This window comes from Tamandua tetradactyla, chromosome 15 (genome assembly GCF_023851605.1).
Source record: "Tamandua tetradactyla isolate mTamTet1 chromosome 15, mTamTet1.pri, whole genome shotgun sequence".
NCBI classification, from domain to species: domain Eukaryota; kingdom Metazoa; phylum Chordata; class Mammalia; order Pilosa; family Myrmecophagidae; genus Tamandua; species Tamandua tetradactyla.
In genome coordinates this window covers 50,786,750-50,800,193 of record NC_135341.1, presented here as the reverse complement: position 1 = coordinate 50,800,193, position 13,444 = coordinate 50,786,750, and the positions used below count along the sequence as shown (strand labels likewise).

The following is a 13,444-nucleotide window of genomic DNA, read 5'->3' as shown; positions in this document are numbered from 1 at the left end:
TGGATATGGGAGAGAAGGGAGAGACCGGATTATGAGCATCTCTGCAGCTGCCCATCTCTCTCAGCCTAACAAACTCAGCACACAAACACAAACACACACAACTGCCATATTATAAGCAGGTTCACTGTGAACTTAAAAGCTGGAGATACAACACTGACTCCTCTTTCAGTTTGCTTTGACTGAAATAGTTGTCAGAAAGAGCAAAAAAAATGATGAACAAGGGACAAAAAAACAACTGGAGGTTAAAGAACATACCTCTGAATATGTTGCCATGGAACAGATAAAAATCATGATCAAATAAGTGACCATGACCTAAGTAATTGATGAAACAATCATCTCTTCAAAACAAGAGTTCAAAGCAATAATACAAACATGCAAGGAAGAACAATATTAGAAGATAACATAAGGCAATGAAAAAAGAGTTGTAACTCAGGAGAGAAAAAATAAGTCAATCACAGAAACATGTCAACTTGGGAGGAACAAAAAGATAGCAAAGAATATGGAAGCAGAACTAAGAGATGAGGAAAAATAAAGAAAATGCTGGAAGAAAAAATAAAAATTTAAACTAAAATATAGGAAGAAATATTTTCAAGACACATAAAAGTAAGAAGATAATTTCCTTTCATATAAAATATGCCAACAAATAAATAAGAAAGGAAACAGCAACCTGATTGAAAAACTAGTCAAAGAATATGAATAGAAGTTTACTGAAAAGTAAACACAAATGGTTTTTAAATGTATGAAAAAGTTTTCAAAAGTAGCTGATAATAGGAGAAATGAATATTGCAACTCTTATTGCTGGATATAATGATTCCATTGAAAAAGATTAACAAGGATATAAGAAAACATGCTTTCTCATGTGTTGCAAAAGGAAGTATAAATTAGCCATTGAAGGATGGCAATTGGCAAAACCTATCCAAATTTCAAATGTACATACACTTTGATCCACTAATTCCATCTCTAAAGATTTATAATTGCAATATTCTTATATTTATGCAGGGATTAGCATAAAATGATATTAACTACAGCTTTGTTTACAGTATGAAACTATTTGGAACAATCTAAATGTCCAACACTGTGAGACTTGTCAAATAATAGCATATACATATGTTGTGGTTTTAAAAAAAATGAGAGACCAAACATTATGCATTGAAACATACAATATATATTACATTATTAAATGAAAACATTAAGCAAAATAGTGTTGAAAAGGAAAACTAGAAGGTCAGCGGTCAGGGGAGACAAGAAGCTTAATACTCATAGTATCCCTTTTGTGTTGTTTGAATGCTTTACGTTGTGTGCATATTTGGTGTGCTTAACCCAGTCAAAAATAATGAATTTAGGAGAAGGGGCCAAGATGGCGGCTTAGTAAGGTACGCGTGTCTTAGTTCCTCCTCCAGAGCAACTACTAGGTGACCAGAAACAGTGCAGAACAGCTCCCGGGGCCACGGCAGGGACCGGACACACAGCGTAACCCAGTCTGGGCTGGCTGGACTGGTTGCGAGACTCCGCTGTGGTGAGCTCCACGAGCAGTGCGCGCTTCCCCAGGCCCCGGCAGCTGGCAGCCGGTGCCCCTCCCTCCCTCCTTCCCGGACTGGCTGAGAGTCTCGGAGAGGCAAGTTCCCCAAGCCGTGGCGGCTGGTGGCCGGCAACCCTCTCTCGTGGGCGGCTTCCCGGATCGGCAGCAAGTTCCCCAAGCCCCGGCAGCCGGCGACCGGCACCCCTCCCCCACAGGCAGCTTCCCGGTCTGGTGGCGAATATCGGATCAGCGAGCTCCCCAAGCTGCAGTGGCCGGTGGCTGGTGCCCCTCCCCCACAGGCGGCTGCCCGGAGGGAGAGGAGGGAGTCTCTGACAGTGGCAGGGACTGGGTCCAACCAAACACCAATAGTGGCATTAATAAAGGAGCCACAACATCTTTTGCTGGTGGGACCTGCAGACAGACAAGCGCCACATACTGGGCAGTATAAAAAAAACAGAGCCCAGAGACTTTACAGGAAAGTCTTTCAACCTGCTGGGTCTCACACTCAGGGAAATATGATTAAATGTCCAGACGCCAGCAAAAAATAACAAATCACACCAGGAAAATTGAAGATATGGCCCAGTCAAAGGAACAAACCAATAGTTCAAATGAGATACAGGAGCTGAGACAACTAATTCTGAATATACGAACAGAAATGGAAAACCTCTTCAAAAACCAAATTAATAAAATGAGGGAGGACATGAAGAAGGCAAGGAATGAACAAAAAGAAGAAATGGAAAGTCTGAAAAACAAATCACAGAACTTATGAGAATACAGTAGAAGAGATGAAAAAAACAATGGAAACCTACAATGGTAGATTTCAAGAGACAGAGGTTAGAATTAGTGAACTGGAGGATGGAACATCTGAAATCCAAAAAGAAACAGAAACTATAAGGAAAAGAATGGAAAAAGTTGAGCAGGGGCCCAGGGAATTGAATGATAATATGAAGCGCACAAATATACATGTTGTGGGTGTCCCAGAAGGAGAAGAGAAGGGAAAAGGAGGAGAAAAATTAATGGAAGAAATTATCACTGAAAATTTCCCAACTCTTATGAAAGACCTAAAATTACGGATCCAAGAAGTGCAGCGCACCCCAAAGAGATTAGACCCAAATAGGCGTTCTCCAAGACACTTACTAGTTAGAATGTCAGAGGTCAAAGAGAAAGAGAGGATCTTGAAAGCAGCAAAAGAAAAACAATCCATCACATACAAGGGAAACCCAATAAGACTATGTGTAGATTTCTCAGCAGAAACCATGGAGGCAAGAAGACAGTGGGATGATATATTTAAATTACTAAAAGAGAAAAACTGCCAACCAAGAATTCTATAAACAGCAAAATTGTCCTTCGAAAATGAGGGAGAAATTAAAACATTTTCAGGAAAAAGTCACTGAGAGAATTTGTGACCAAGAGACCAGCTCTGCAAGAAATACTAAAGGGAGCACTAGAGTCAGATATGAAAAGACAGAAGAGAGAGGTGTGGAGAAGAGTGTAGAAAGAAGGAAAATTAGATATGATATATATAATACAAAAGGCAAAATGGTAGAGGAAAGTATTACCCAAACAGTAATAACACTAAATGTTAATGGACTGAATTCCCCAATCAAAATACATAGACTGACAGAATGGATTAAAAAACAGCATCCTTCTATATGCTGTCTACAGGAAACACATCTTAGACCCAAAGATAAATATAGGTTGAAAGTGAAAGGTTGGAAAAAGATATTTCATGCAAATAAGAACCAGAAAAGAGCAGGAGTAGCTATACTAATATCCAACAAATTAGACTTCAAATGTAAAACAGTTAAAAGAGACAAAGGAGGATACTATCTATGAATAAAAGGAATAATTAAACAAGAAGACATAACAATCATAAATATTTACGCACCAAATCAGAATTGCCCCAAAATACGTGAGGAATACACTACAAATACTGAAAAGGGAAATAGACACATCTATCATAATAGTTGGAGACTTCAATTCCCCACTCTCATCAATGGACAGAACATCTAGACAGAGGAACAATAAAGAAACAGAGAATTTGAATATTACAATAAATGAGCTAGACTTAACAGACATTTATAGGACATTACACCCCACAACAGCAGGATACACCTTTTTCTCAAGTGCTCATGGATCATTCTCAAAGATAGACCATATGCTGGGTCACAAAGCAAGACTCAACTAATTTAAAAAGATTGAAATCATACACAACACTTTCTCAGATCATAAAGGAATGAAGTTGGAAATCAATAACAGGCAGAGTGCCAGAAAATTCAGGAATACATGGAGGCTCAAAAACACACTCTTAAACAAACAGTGGGTCAAGGAAGAAATTACAAGAGAAATTAGTAAATATCTCGAGGCAAATGAAAATGAAAACACAACATATCAAAACCTATGGGATGCAGCAAAAGCAGTGCTAAGAGGGAAATTTATTGCCCTAAATGCCTATATCAGAAAAGAAGAAAGGGCAAAAATTCGGGAATTAACTATCCACTTGGAAGAACTGGAGAAAGATCAACAAACTAACCCCAAAGCAAGCAAAAGGAAAGAAATAACAAAGATTAGAGCAGAAAAAAATGAAATAGAGAACATGAAAACAATAGAGAAAATCAATAAGACCAGAAGTTGGTTCTATGAGAAAATCAATAAGATTGATGGGCCCTTAGCAAGATTGACAAAAAGAAGAAGAGAGAGGACACAAACAAATAAGATCGGAAATGGAAGAGGAGACATAACCACTGACCTCACAGAAATAAAGGAGGTAATAACAGGACACTATGAACAACTTTATGCTAATAAATACAACAATGTAGATGAAATGGACAAGTTCCTAAAAAGGCATGAACAACCAACTTTGACTCAAGAAGAAATAGATGACCTCAACAAACCAATCACAAGTAAAGAAATTTAATCAGTCATTCAAAAGCTTCCCAAAAAGAAAAGTCCAGGACCAGATGGCTTCACATGTGAATTCTACCAAACATTCCAGAAAGAATTAGTACCAACCCTGCTCAAACTCTTCAAAAAAAATTGAAGTGGAGGGAAAGCTACCTAATTCATTCTATGAAGCCAACATCACCCTCATACCAAAACCAGGCAAAGATATTACAAAAAAAGAAAACTACAGACTAATCTCTCTAATGAATATGGGTGCAAAAATCCTCAATAAAATTCTAGCAAATCGAATCCAGCAATACATTAAAAGAATTATACATCATGACCAAGTAGGATTCATCCCAGGTATGCAAGGATGGTTCAACATAAGAAAATCAATTAATGTAATACACCATATCAACAAATCAAAGCAGAAAAATCACATGATCATCTCAATTGATGCAGTGAAGGCATTTGACAAGATTCAACATCCTTTCCTGTTGAAAACACTTCAAAGGATAGGAATACAAGGGAACCTCCTTAAAATGATAGAGGGAATATATGAAAAACCCACAGTTAATATCATCCTCAATGGGGAAAAATTGAAAACTTTCCCCCTAAGATCAGGAACAAGACAAGGATGTCCATTATCACCACTGTTATTCAACATCGTGTTGGAGGTTCCAGCCAGAGCAATTAGACAAGAAAAAGAAATACAAGGCATCAAAATTGGAAAGGAAGAAGTAAAACTATCACTGTTTGCAGATGATATGATACTATACATTGAAAACCCTGAAAAATCCACAGCAAAACTACTAGAGCTGATAAATGAGTACAGCAAAGTAGCAGGTTACAAGATCAACATTCAAAAATCGGTAGTGTTTCTATACACTAGCAACGAACAAGCTGAGGGGGAAATCAAGAAACGAATTCCATTTACAATTGCAACTAAAAGAATAAAATACTTAGGAATAAATTTAACTAAAGAGACAAAAGACCTATACAAAGAAAACTACAAAAAACTGTTAAAAGAAATCACAGAAGACCTAAATAGATGGAAGGGCATACCGTGTTCATGGATTGGAAGACTAAATATAGTTAAGATGTCAATTCTACCTAAATTGATTTACAGATTCAATGCAATACCAATCAAAATCCCAACACTTATTTTTCAGAATTAGAAAAACCAATAAGCAAATTTATCTGGAAGGGCAGGGTGCCCCGAATTGCTAAAAGTATCTTGAGGAAAAAAAACGAAGCTGGAGGTCTCATACTGCCTGACTTTAAGGCATATTATGAAGCTACAGTGGTCAAAACAGCATGGTACTGGCGTAAAGATAGATATATCGACCAATGGAATCGAATAGAGTCCTCAGATATAGACCCTCTCATCTATGGACATTTGATCTTTGATAAGGCAGTCAAGCCAACTCACCTGGGACAGAACAGTCTCTTCAATAAATGGTGCCTAGAGAACTGGATATCCATATGCAAAAGAATGAAAGAGGACCCGTATCTCACACCCTATACAAAAGTTAACTCAAAATGGATCAAAGATCTAAACATTAGGTCTAAGACCATAAAACAGTTAGAGGAAAATGTAGGGAGATATCTTATGAATCTTACAATTGGAGGCAGTTTTATGGACCTTAAACCTAAAGCAAGAGCACTGAAGAAGGAAATAAATAAATGGGAGCGCCTCAAAATTAAACACTTTTGTGCATCAAAGAACTTCATCAAGAAAGTAGAAAGACAGCCTACACAATGGGAGACAATATTTGGAAACGACATATCAGATAAAGGTCTAGTATCCAGAATTTATAAAGAGATTGTTCAACTCAACAACAAAAAGACAGCCAACCCAATTACAAAATGGGAAAAAGACTTGAACAGACACCTCTCAGAAGAGGAAATACAAATGGCCGAAAGGCACATGAAGAGATGCTCAACGTCCCTGGCCATTAGAGAAATGCAAATCAAAACCACAATGAGATATCATCTCACACCCACCAGAATGGCCATTATCAATAAAACAGAAAATGACAAGTGCTGGAGAGGATGTGAAGAAAGAGGCACACTTATCCACTGTTGGTGGGAATGTCAAATGGTGCAACCACTGTGGAAGGCAGTTTGGCGGTTCCTCAAAAAGCTGAATATAGAATTGCCATACGACCCAGCAATACCACTGCTAGGTATCTACTCAGAGGACTTAAGGATAAAGACACAAACGGACATTTGCACACCAATGTTTATAGCAGCATTATTTACAATTGCAAAGAGATGGAAACAGCCAAAATGTCCATCAACAGGCGAGAGGCTAAACTCTCTAATGATATATGAGCCTAATAATTAGGCTTAATATGTGAGCCTAATAATAAATGATTGTTAAACTGATTGGTTAACTAAGCTCATAATAAATATCCTCAAACTAATTAGCAAGTGTTCTAGCTTGCAAGCTGCCAGAATGTGATATACCAGAAACAGAATGGCTTTTAAAAAGGGGAATTTATTAAGTTGCTAATTTACAGTTCTAAGCTCATGAAAATATCCCAATTAAAGCAAGGCTATAAAAATGTCCAATCTAAGGCAGCCAGGGAAAGATATCTTGGTTCAAGAAGGCCAATGGCATTCAGGGTTTCTCTCTCAGCTGGAAAGGCACTTGGTGAGATCTGTAGCATTCTCTTCAATGGCTTCTCAGGGACTCTGTCTGTTCTGTTGGTTCTATCAGTTCTGGTGGCTCTAAAGCTTTTTCCAAAATGGTTCCCTCTTAAAGGGTTCTAGTAAGCACCCCCACCTTGAATGGCTGGAGATACATCTCCAATGAAACCATCTAATCAAAAGTTGCCATCCAGGCGGGCTGGTGGCTGGGCGGGCGACGGCGGCGGCGGCCTCTGGGCAGTAGAGGGGGCTCCGGGGCTGAGTCCGTGTCGACGCCGGCCGCGGAGACGGCACCATGGGCACTGGGTAGAGGGGCAAGTTGGCCACCGCCGCCGCCGGGGGTGGTGGGAGAGCCTCTCCGGGGCAGGGGGCGGGTGGGGGAGGGAGGGGCGGGCACCCGCGCGGCCACTGCACTTTTGTAATTTTTTCGGGTGCCGCAGCGGCGACCACTCCGCGCTTATGTCTCTGATCCCCGGAGCGACGACGGCCGCTGCTTAACCTGGAAAGAGGAATGCCAGCTCCTGAGCAGGCCCCACTGGTGGAGGAGGGGCAACCACAGACCCATCAGGAAGCTGCTTCCACTGGCCCAGGCATGGAACCCGAGACCACAGCTACCACTATTCTAGCTTCCGTGAAGGAGCAGGAGCTTCAGTTTCAGAGACTCACCCGAGAACTGGAAGTGGAAAGGCAGATTGTTGCCAGTCAGCTAGAAAGATGTAGGCTTGGAGCAGAATCACCAAGCATCGCCAGCACCAGCTCAACTGAGAAGTCATTTCCTTGGAGATCAACAGATGTGCCAAACACTGGTGTAAGCAAACCTCGAGTTTCTGACGCTGTCTATCCCAACACCTATCTCATCAGGACAGAACCAGAACAAGGGATCCCCTACTCACCAGAACAGACCTCTCTCCATGAAAGTGAGGGATCATTGGGTAACTCAAGAAGTTCGACACAAATGAATTCTTACTCTGACAGTGGATACCAGGAAGCAGGGAGTTTCCACAACAGCCAGAACGTGAGCAAGACAGATAACAGACAGCAGCATTCATTCATAGGATCAACTAACAACCATTTAGTGAGGAATTCTAGAGCTGAAGGTCAAACTCTGGTTCAGCCATCAGTAGCCAATCCGGCCATGAGAAGAGTTAGTTCAGTTCCATCTAGAGCACAGTCTCCTTCTTATGTTATCAGCACAGGCGTTTCTCCTTCAAGGGGGTCACTGAGAACTTCTCTGGGAACTGGATTTGGCTCTCCATCAGTAACTGACTCCCGACCACTGAACCCCAGCGCATACTCTTCCACCACATTGCCCGCCCAGCGGGCCGCCTCTCCATACTCCACACAAAGACCCGCCTCCCCAACAGCTGTACGACGGATTGGGTCCATCTCCTCCCGGCAGCCCTCCAATCCCAATGGACCAACCTCTCAGTACCAAACCACCACCAGAGTAGGATCCCCATTAACCCTGACGGATGTACAGACCCGAGTAGCTTCACCATCCCAAGGCCAGTTGGGATCATCATCCCCCAAACGCTCAGGGATGACTGCTGTACCACAGCATCTGGGACCTTCATTGCAAAGGACTGTTCACGATATGGAGCAGTTTGGACAGCCCCAGTATGACATTTACGAGAGGATGGTTCCACCTCGATCAGACAGCCTGACAGGCTTACGGAGTTCATATGCTAGTCAGCACAGCCAGCTTGGGCAAGACCTTCGTTCAGCTGTGTCTCCCGACTTGCACATCACACCTATCTATGAGGGGAGAACCTATTAAAGCCCAGTGTACCGCAGCCCCAACCATGGAACCGTGGAGCTCCAAGGATCACAGACAGCCTTGTATCGCACGGGCTCAGGTGTTGGAAATCTGCAAAGGACCTCCAGCCAACGAAGTACCCTTACATACCAAAGAAATAATTACGCCCTGAACACAACAGCTACCTACGCAGAGCCCTATAGGCCGATACAATACCGGGTACAAGAGTGCAATTATAGCCAGCTTCACGCAGCGCCAGCAGATGATGGCACCACAAGATCACCTTCAATAGACAGCATTCAGAAAGACCCCAGGGAGTTTGCCTGGCGTGATCCAGAGCTGCCTGAAGTCATCCACATGCTGCAGCACCAGTTCCCCTCGGTTCAGGCGAACGCGGCGGCCTACCTGCAGCATCTGTGCTTTGGTGACAACAAAGTGAAGATGGAGGTGTGTAGGTTAGGGGGAATCAAGCATCTGGTTGACCTTTTGGACCACAGAGTTTTGGAAGTTCAGAAGAATGCTTGTGGTGCTCTCCGAAACCTGGTTTTTGGCAAGTCTACTGATGAAAATAAAATAGCAATGAAGAATGTTGGTGGGATACCTGCCTTGTTGCGGCTGTTGAGAAAATCTATTGATGCAGAAGTAAGGGAGCTTGTTACAGGAGTTCTTTGGAATTTATCCTCATGTGATGCCGTAAAGATGACAATCATTCGAGATGCTCTCTCAACCTTAACAAACACTGTGATAGTTCCACATTCTGGATGGAATAACTCTTCTTTTGATGATGATCATAAAATTAAATTTCAGACTTCACTAGTTCTGCGTAACACAACAGGTTGCTTGAGGAACCTCAGCTCGGCAGGGGAAGAGGCACGGAAGCAAATGCGTTCCTGTGACGGGCTGGTGGACTCGCTGCTGTACGTGATCCACATATGCGTGAACACATCCGATTACGACAGCAAGACGGTGGAGAACTGTGTGTGCACCCTGAGGAACCTGTCCTACCGGCTGGAGCTGGAGGTCCCCCAGGCCCGGCTGCTGGGAATGAATGAACTGGATGACTTACTGGGAAAAGAGTCTCCCAGCAAAGACTCCGAGCCAAGCTGCTGGGGAAAGAAGAAGAAAAAGAAAAAGAGGACGCCACAAGAGGATCAATGGGATGGAGTTGGGCCTATCCCAGGGCTGTCAAAATCCCCCAAAGGGGTTGAGATGCTGTGGCATCCATCAGTGGTGAAACCATATCTGACTCTTCTAGCAGAAAGTTCCAACCCAGCCACCTTGGAAGGCTCTGCTGGATCTCTTCAGAACCTCTCTGCTGGCAACTGGAAGTTTGCAGCATACATCCGGGCGGCCGTCCGAAAAGAAAAAGGGCTCCCCATCCTTGTAGAGCTTCTGAGAATGGATAACGATCGAGTTGTGTCTTCGGTAGCAACCGCCTTGAGGAACATGGCCCTAGATGTGCGCAATAAGGAGCTTATAGGTAAATACGCCATGCGAGACCTGGTCAACCGGCTGCCCAGCGGCAACAGCCCCAGCATACTGTCCGATGAGACCATGGCAGCCATCTGCTGCGCTCTGCACGAGGTCACCAGCAAAAACATGGAGAACGCCAAGGCCCTGGCCGACTCAGGAGGGATAGAAAAGCTGGTGAATATAACCAAACACAGAGGAGACAGATCATCTCTGAAAGTGGTGAAGGCAGCAGCCCAGGTCTTGAATACATTATGGCAATATCGGGACCTCCGGAGCATTTATAAAAAGGATGGGTGGAATCAGAACCATTTTATTACACCCGTGTCGACATTAGAGCGAGACCGATTCAAATCACATCCTTCCTTGTCTACCACCAACCAACAGATGTCACCCATCATTCAGTCAGGCTCCAGCAAACCTTCACCAATTTACATCAGTTCCTATTCCTCACCAGCAAGAGAACAAAATAGACGGCTACAGCATCAACAGCTGTATTATAGTCAAGATGATTCCAACAGAAAGAACTTTGACGCATACAGATTATATTTGCAGTCTCCTCATAGCTATGAAGATCCTTATTTTGATGACCGAGTTCACTTTCCAGCTTCTACCGATTACTCAACACAGTATGGACTGAAATCAACCACAAATTACGTAGACTTTTATTCCACTAAACGACCCTCTTACCGGGCAGAACAGTACCCAGGGTCCCGGGACTCCTGGGTGTAGCCTCAGACGCCCGGTGGAGGAACTCCTTCTTTCTAACCTTGTTTGGATTGAGGTGAAAAGTCCGTCTTGCTGATTTGATGGTGAAATGTGAAAGTGAAATGGAAGGAATGAGTGAAGAGCTTTTTTTTTTTTTCTTTTTTGAGGAATTATCAGGGAAGTAGGGAAACCTTTGGAAGAGAGGACTTTCTAAGCTCTATTTAGGTGTTAGGTCTAATTACCTGTAGATTCTGTAGTCTGATGAAGGTGTGGGCGATGTGATGAGAGGTTTGAGAAATGGGTGAAAATGAGATGGGGAATGTGTAGGTCAAATCAAATTAAAAATGATTTTTTTAATGTGAATAAAGTTATGTTCTGATAGTTTGTACAGAAAAAAAATAAAATGGATGCCCTTCAAAAAAAAAAAACAAAAAAAAAAGTTGCCATCCACAGGTGGGTGGGTCACAGCTCCATGGAAACCATAAAAAAGATCCTACCCAGTAATACTGTGTGGAGATTAAAGGACATGGCTTTTCTAAGATACATAATAGCTTCAAACCAGGACAGCAAGCAAATAAATGTAAAATATGAAGTATGTGACTTTTGTCTATTCTATTGCAAAGGTTTCTAAAATATAGGATAAATAAATAGGATTATATCTTGGCGTGTCATTTTGGGGGAGAAAAGTAGCAATTTGGTGACAGATATCAAAACTTTAAAATTTGAGTTCTACTTCTAGGAATTTTTCCTAACTGATTAAGAAAGGTATAGGTAAAGATTTAACTATAAGGATGTTCATATAACATTGTTTGGCTATGTTATGTATTATTTATACATTATGTATATATGTAGTATACTTTCCATTTGGAAATAAAATGTGCCTATGAGCCAGAAAAAAAATGTGGTTGGTTACACAACTGCTACTCAATATGGGGTTGTTATCAAGTTTATAGTGCCTGTGGTGTTATGAGCTTTATCCTAACAAGGAATGTGCTATGCAGAGATCCTGGCAAGAAATAGCCTAGATGCCAGCAAAATCAGAAAAGAGATGTATCAATTATAACTAATTATTGGGGTTAAAAGTCCATTGGGTGGGTTTGTTTCCCAGTGCCTGCCCATGCAAAAAAAAAAAAAAAAGTGCATTGGAGGCGTTCCAGTTACAATAGCCACATTCAAAAAAAGAAAGAAAACTACTCCAAAACACAGTGGCTTAAAACAATAACATTTATTTTGCTCACAGATGTGAAATTTGGGTATGGCTCCAAAACATAGCTCATTTCTATCCCACATGGCATCAGCTGGGAAGATCGAGGGCTACTGGCTAGATTCATCTGAAAGCTTGCTCACTCATGTATCCATTGGTTGATGCTGGCTGTTGGCTGAGACCTTAGCTGGTTTGCTGGCTGGAACACCTATACATGGCCTCTCCGTATGGCTGCTTGGGCTTCCTAGCAGAATGGTAGTTGGTTCCCCAAGAGAGAGATTGAGGCAGAAGCCGTGTTACTTTTTATGACTGAGCCTTGGAAATAATTCAGTTTTCTTTCTGCCGTATTCTATTCCTGAAGAGAGTAACAAAGTTCTGCCCAGATTCAAGAAGAGGGGAAATAGACTCCTTCTCTTGATGAGAAGGTCCAAGTGTGGGTTGGGCATATGGGACCAGAAATATTTCTGTGTCAATTTTTGGAAAACACAAATTGCCACATGAGGTGGGAAGAAGAAGGAAGTAAGCAATCAATGCCCTGCCTCAGGTGGATATCCAGCTGGCAGGTGAGAGAGTTATGGTAGGCAACAGAGTTTCCTTGGCCTACCTAGTAGGTGTCTTTCTTTAGAGGCGACTATTTTGCGTGCTGCTTAGAACTGATGACTCTGGGGTGTGGTGGGCTAAGAGAAGGTTTAACTGGAGTCTCGGAGAGTCAGTGGTACCTGTTTTGTATCAGGCCCAAGACGGAGTGCATTGGATTCAGTCTTGCCTCAAAAGAGGAACAAGTCTGAAAGTTATCATGGATATGGTAGGGGCAGCAAATAATATCTCTCATGTGTGTACAGTGCTAGCAGGTGCAGAGAAGTGTGCTGAGAGGCGAGATCTAATCGAGAAAAGCCTAGACGCTATGTGGCCATGGGCATGTCGCTAACCTCTTTGCACCTTACTTTCCACACCTGCAATACGACACTGCCTGACAACTTTTCAAGGTTGTCGGGAAGATTAAGTACCAGGATATTTGTGAGATACTTAGTTATTAAATGCTGAGTGAGTGGGTACTCCACCCAGAAGCCATGATTTCTATGCTTGGATTTCTCATGAACATCCTTAAAAGGAAACAGAAGTGCCAATTCTTTGACCAGGACTAGGTTGATTCCTGCGTGTCAAAGTCATCTGATGATATTAATTTTGGAGATATTTATGGGGAAGGCAACAGAGTTTGATAGAGTTGATAATCCCCTTGATTAGAGCC

The 13,444-nt window shown here is 42.2% G+C and overlaps 1 pseudogene; it reads left to right on the top strand.

The window, feature by feature from the left end:
* Nucleotides 1–7,430: 7,430 nt before the first annotated feature.
* Nucleotides 7,431–11,402, top strand: LOC143657448 (plakophilin-4 pseudogene; annotated as a pseudogene).
* Nucleotides 11,403–13,444: the final 2,042 nt, after the last annotated feature.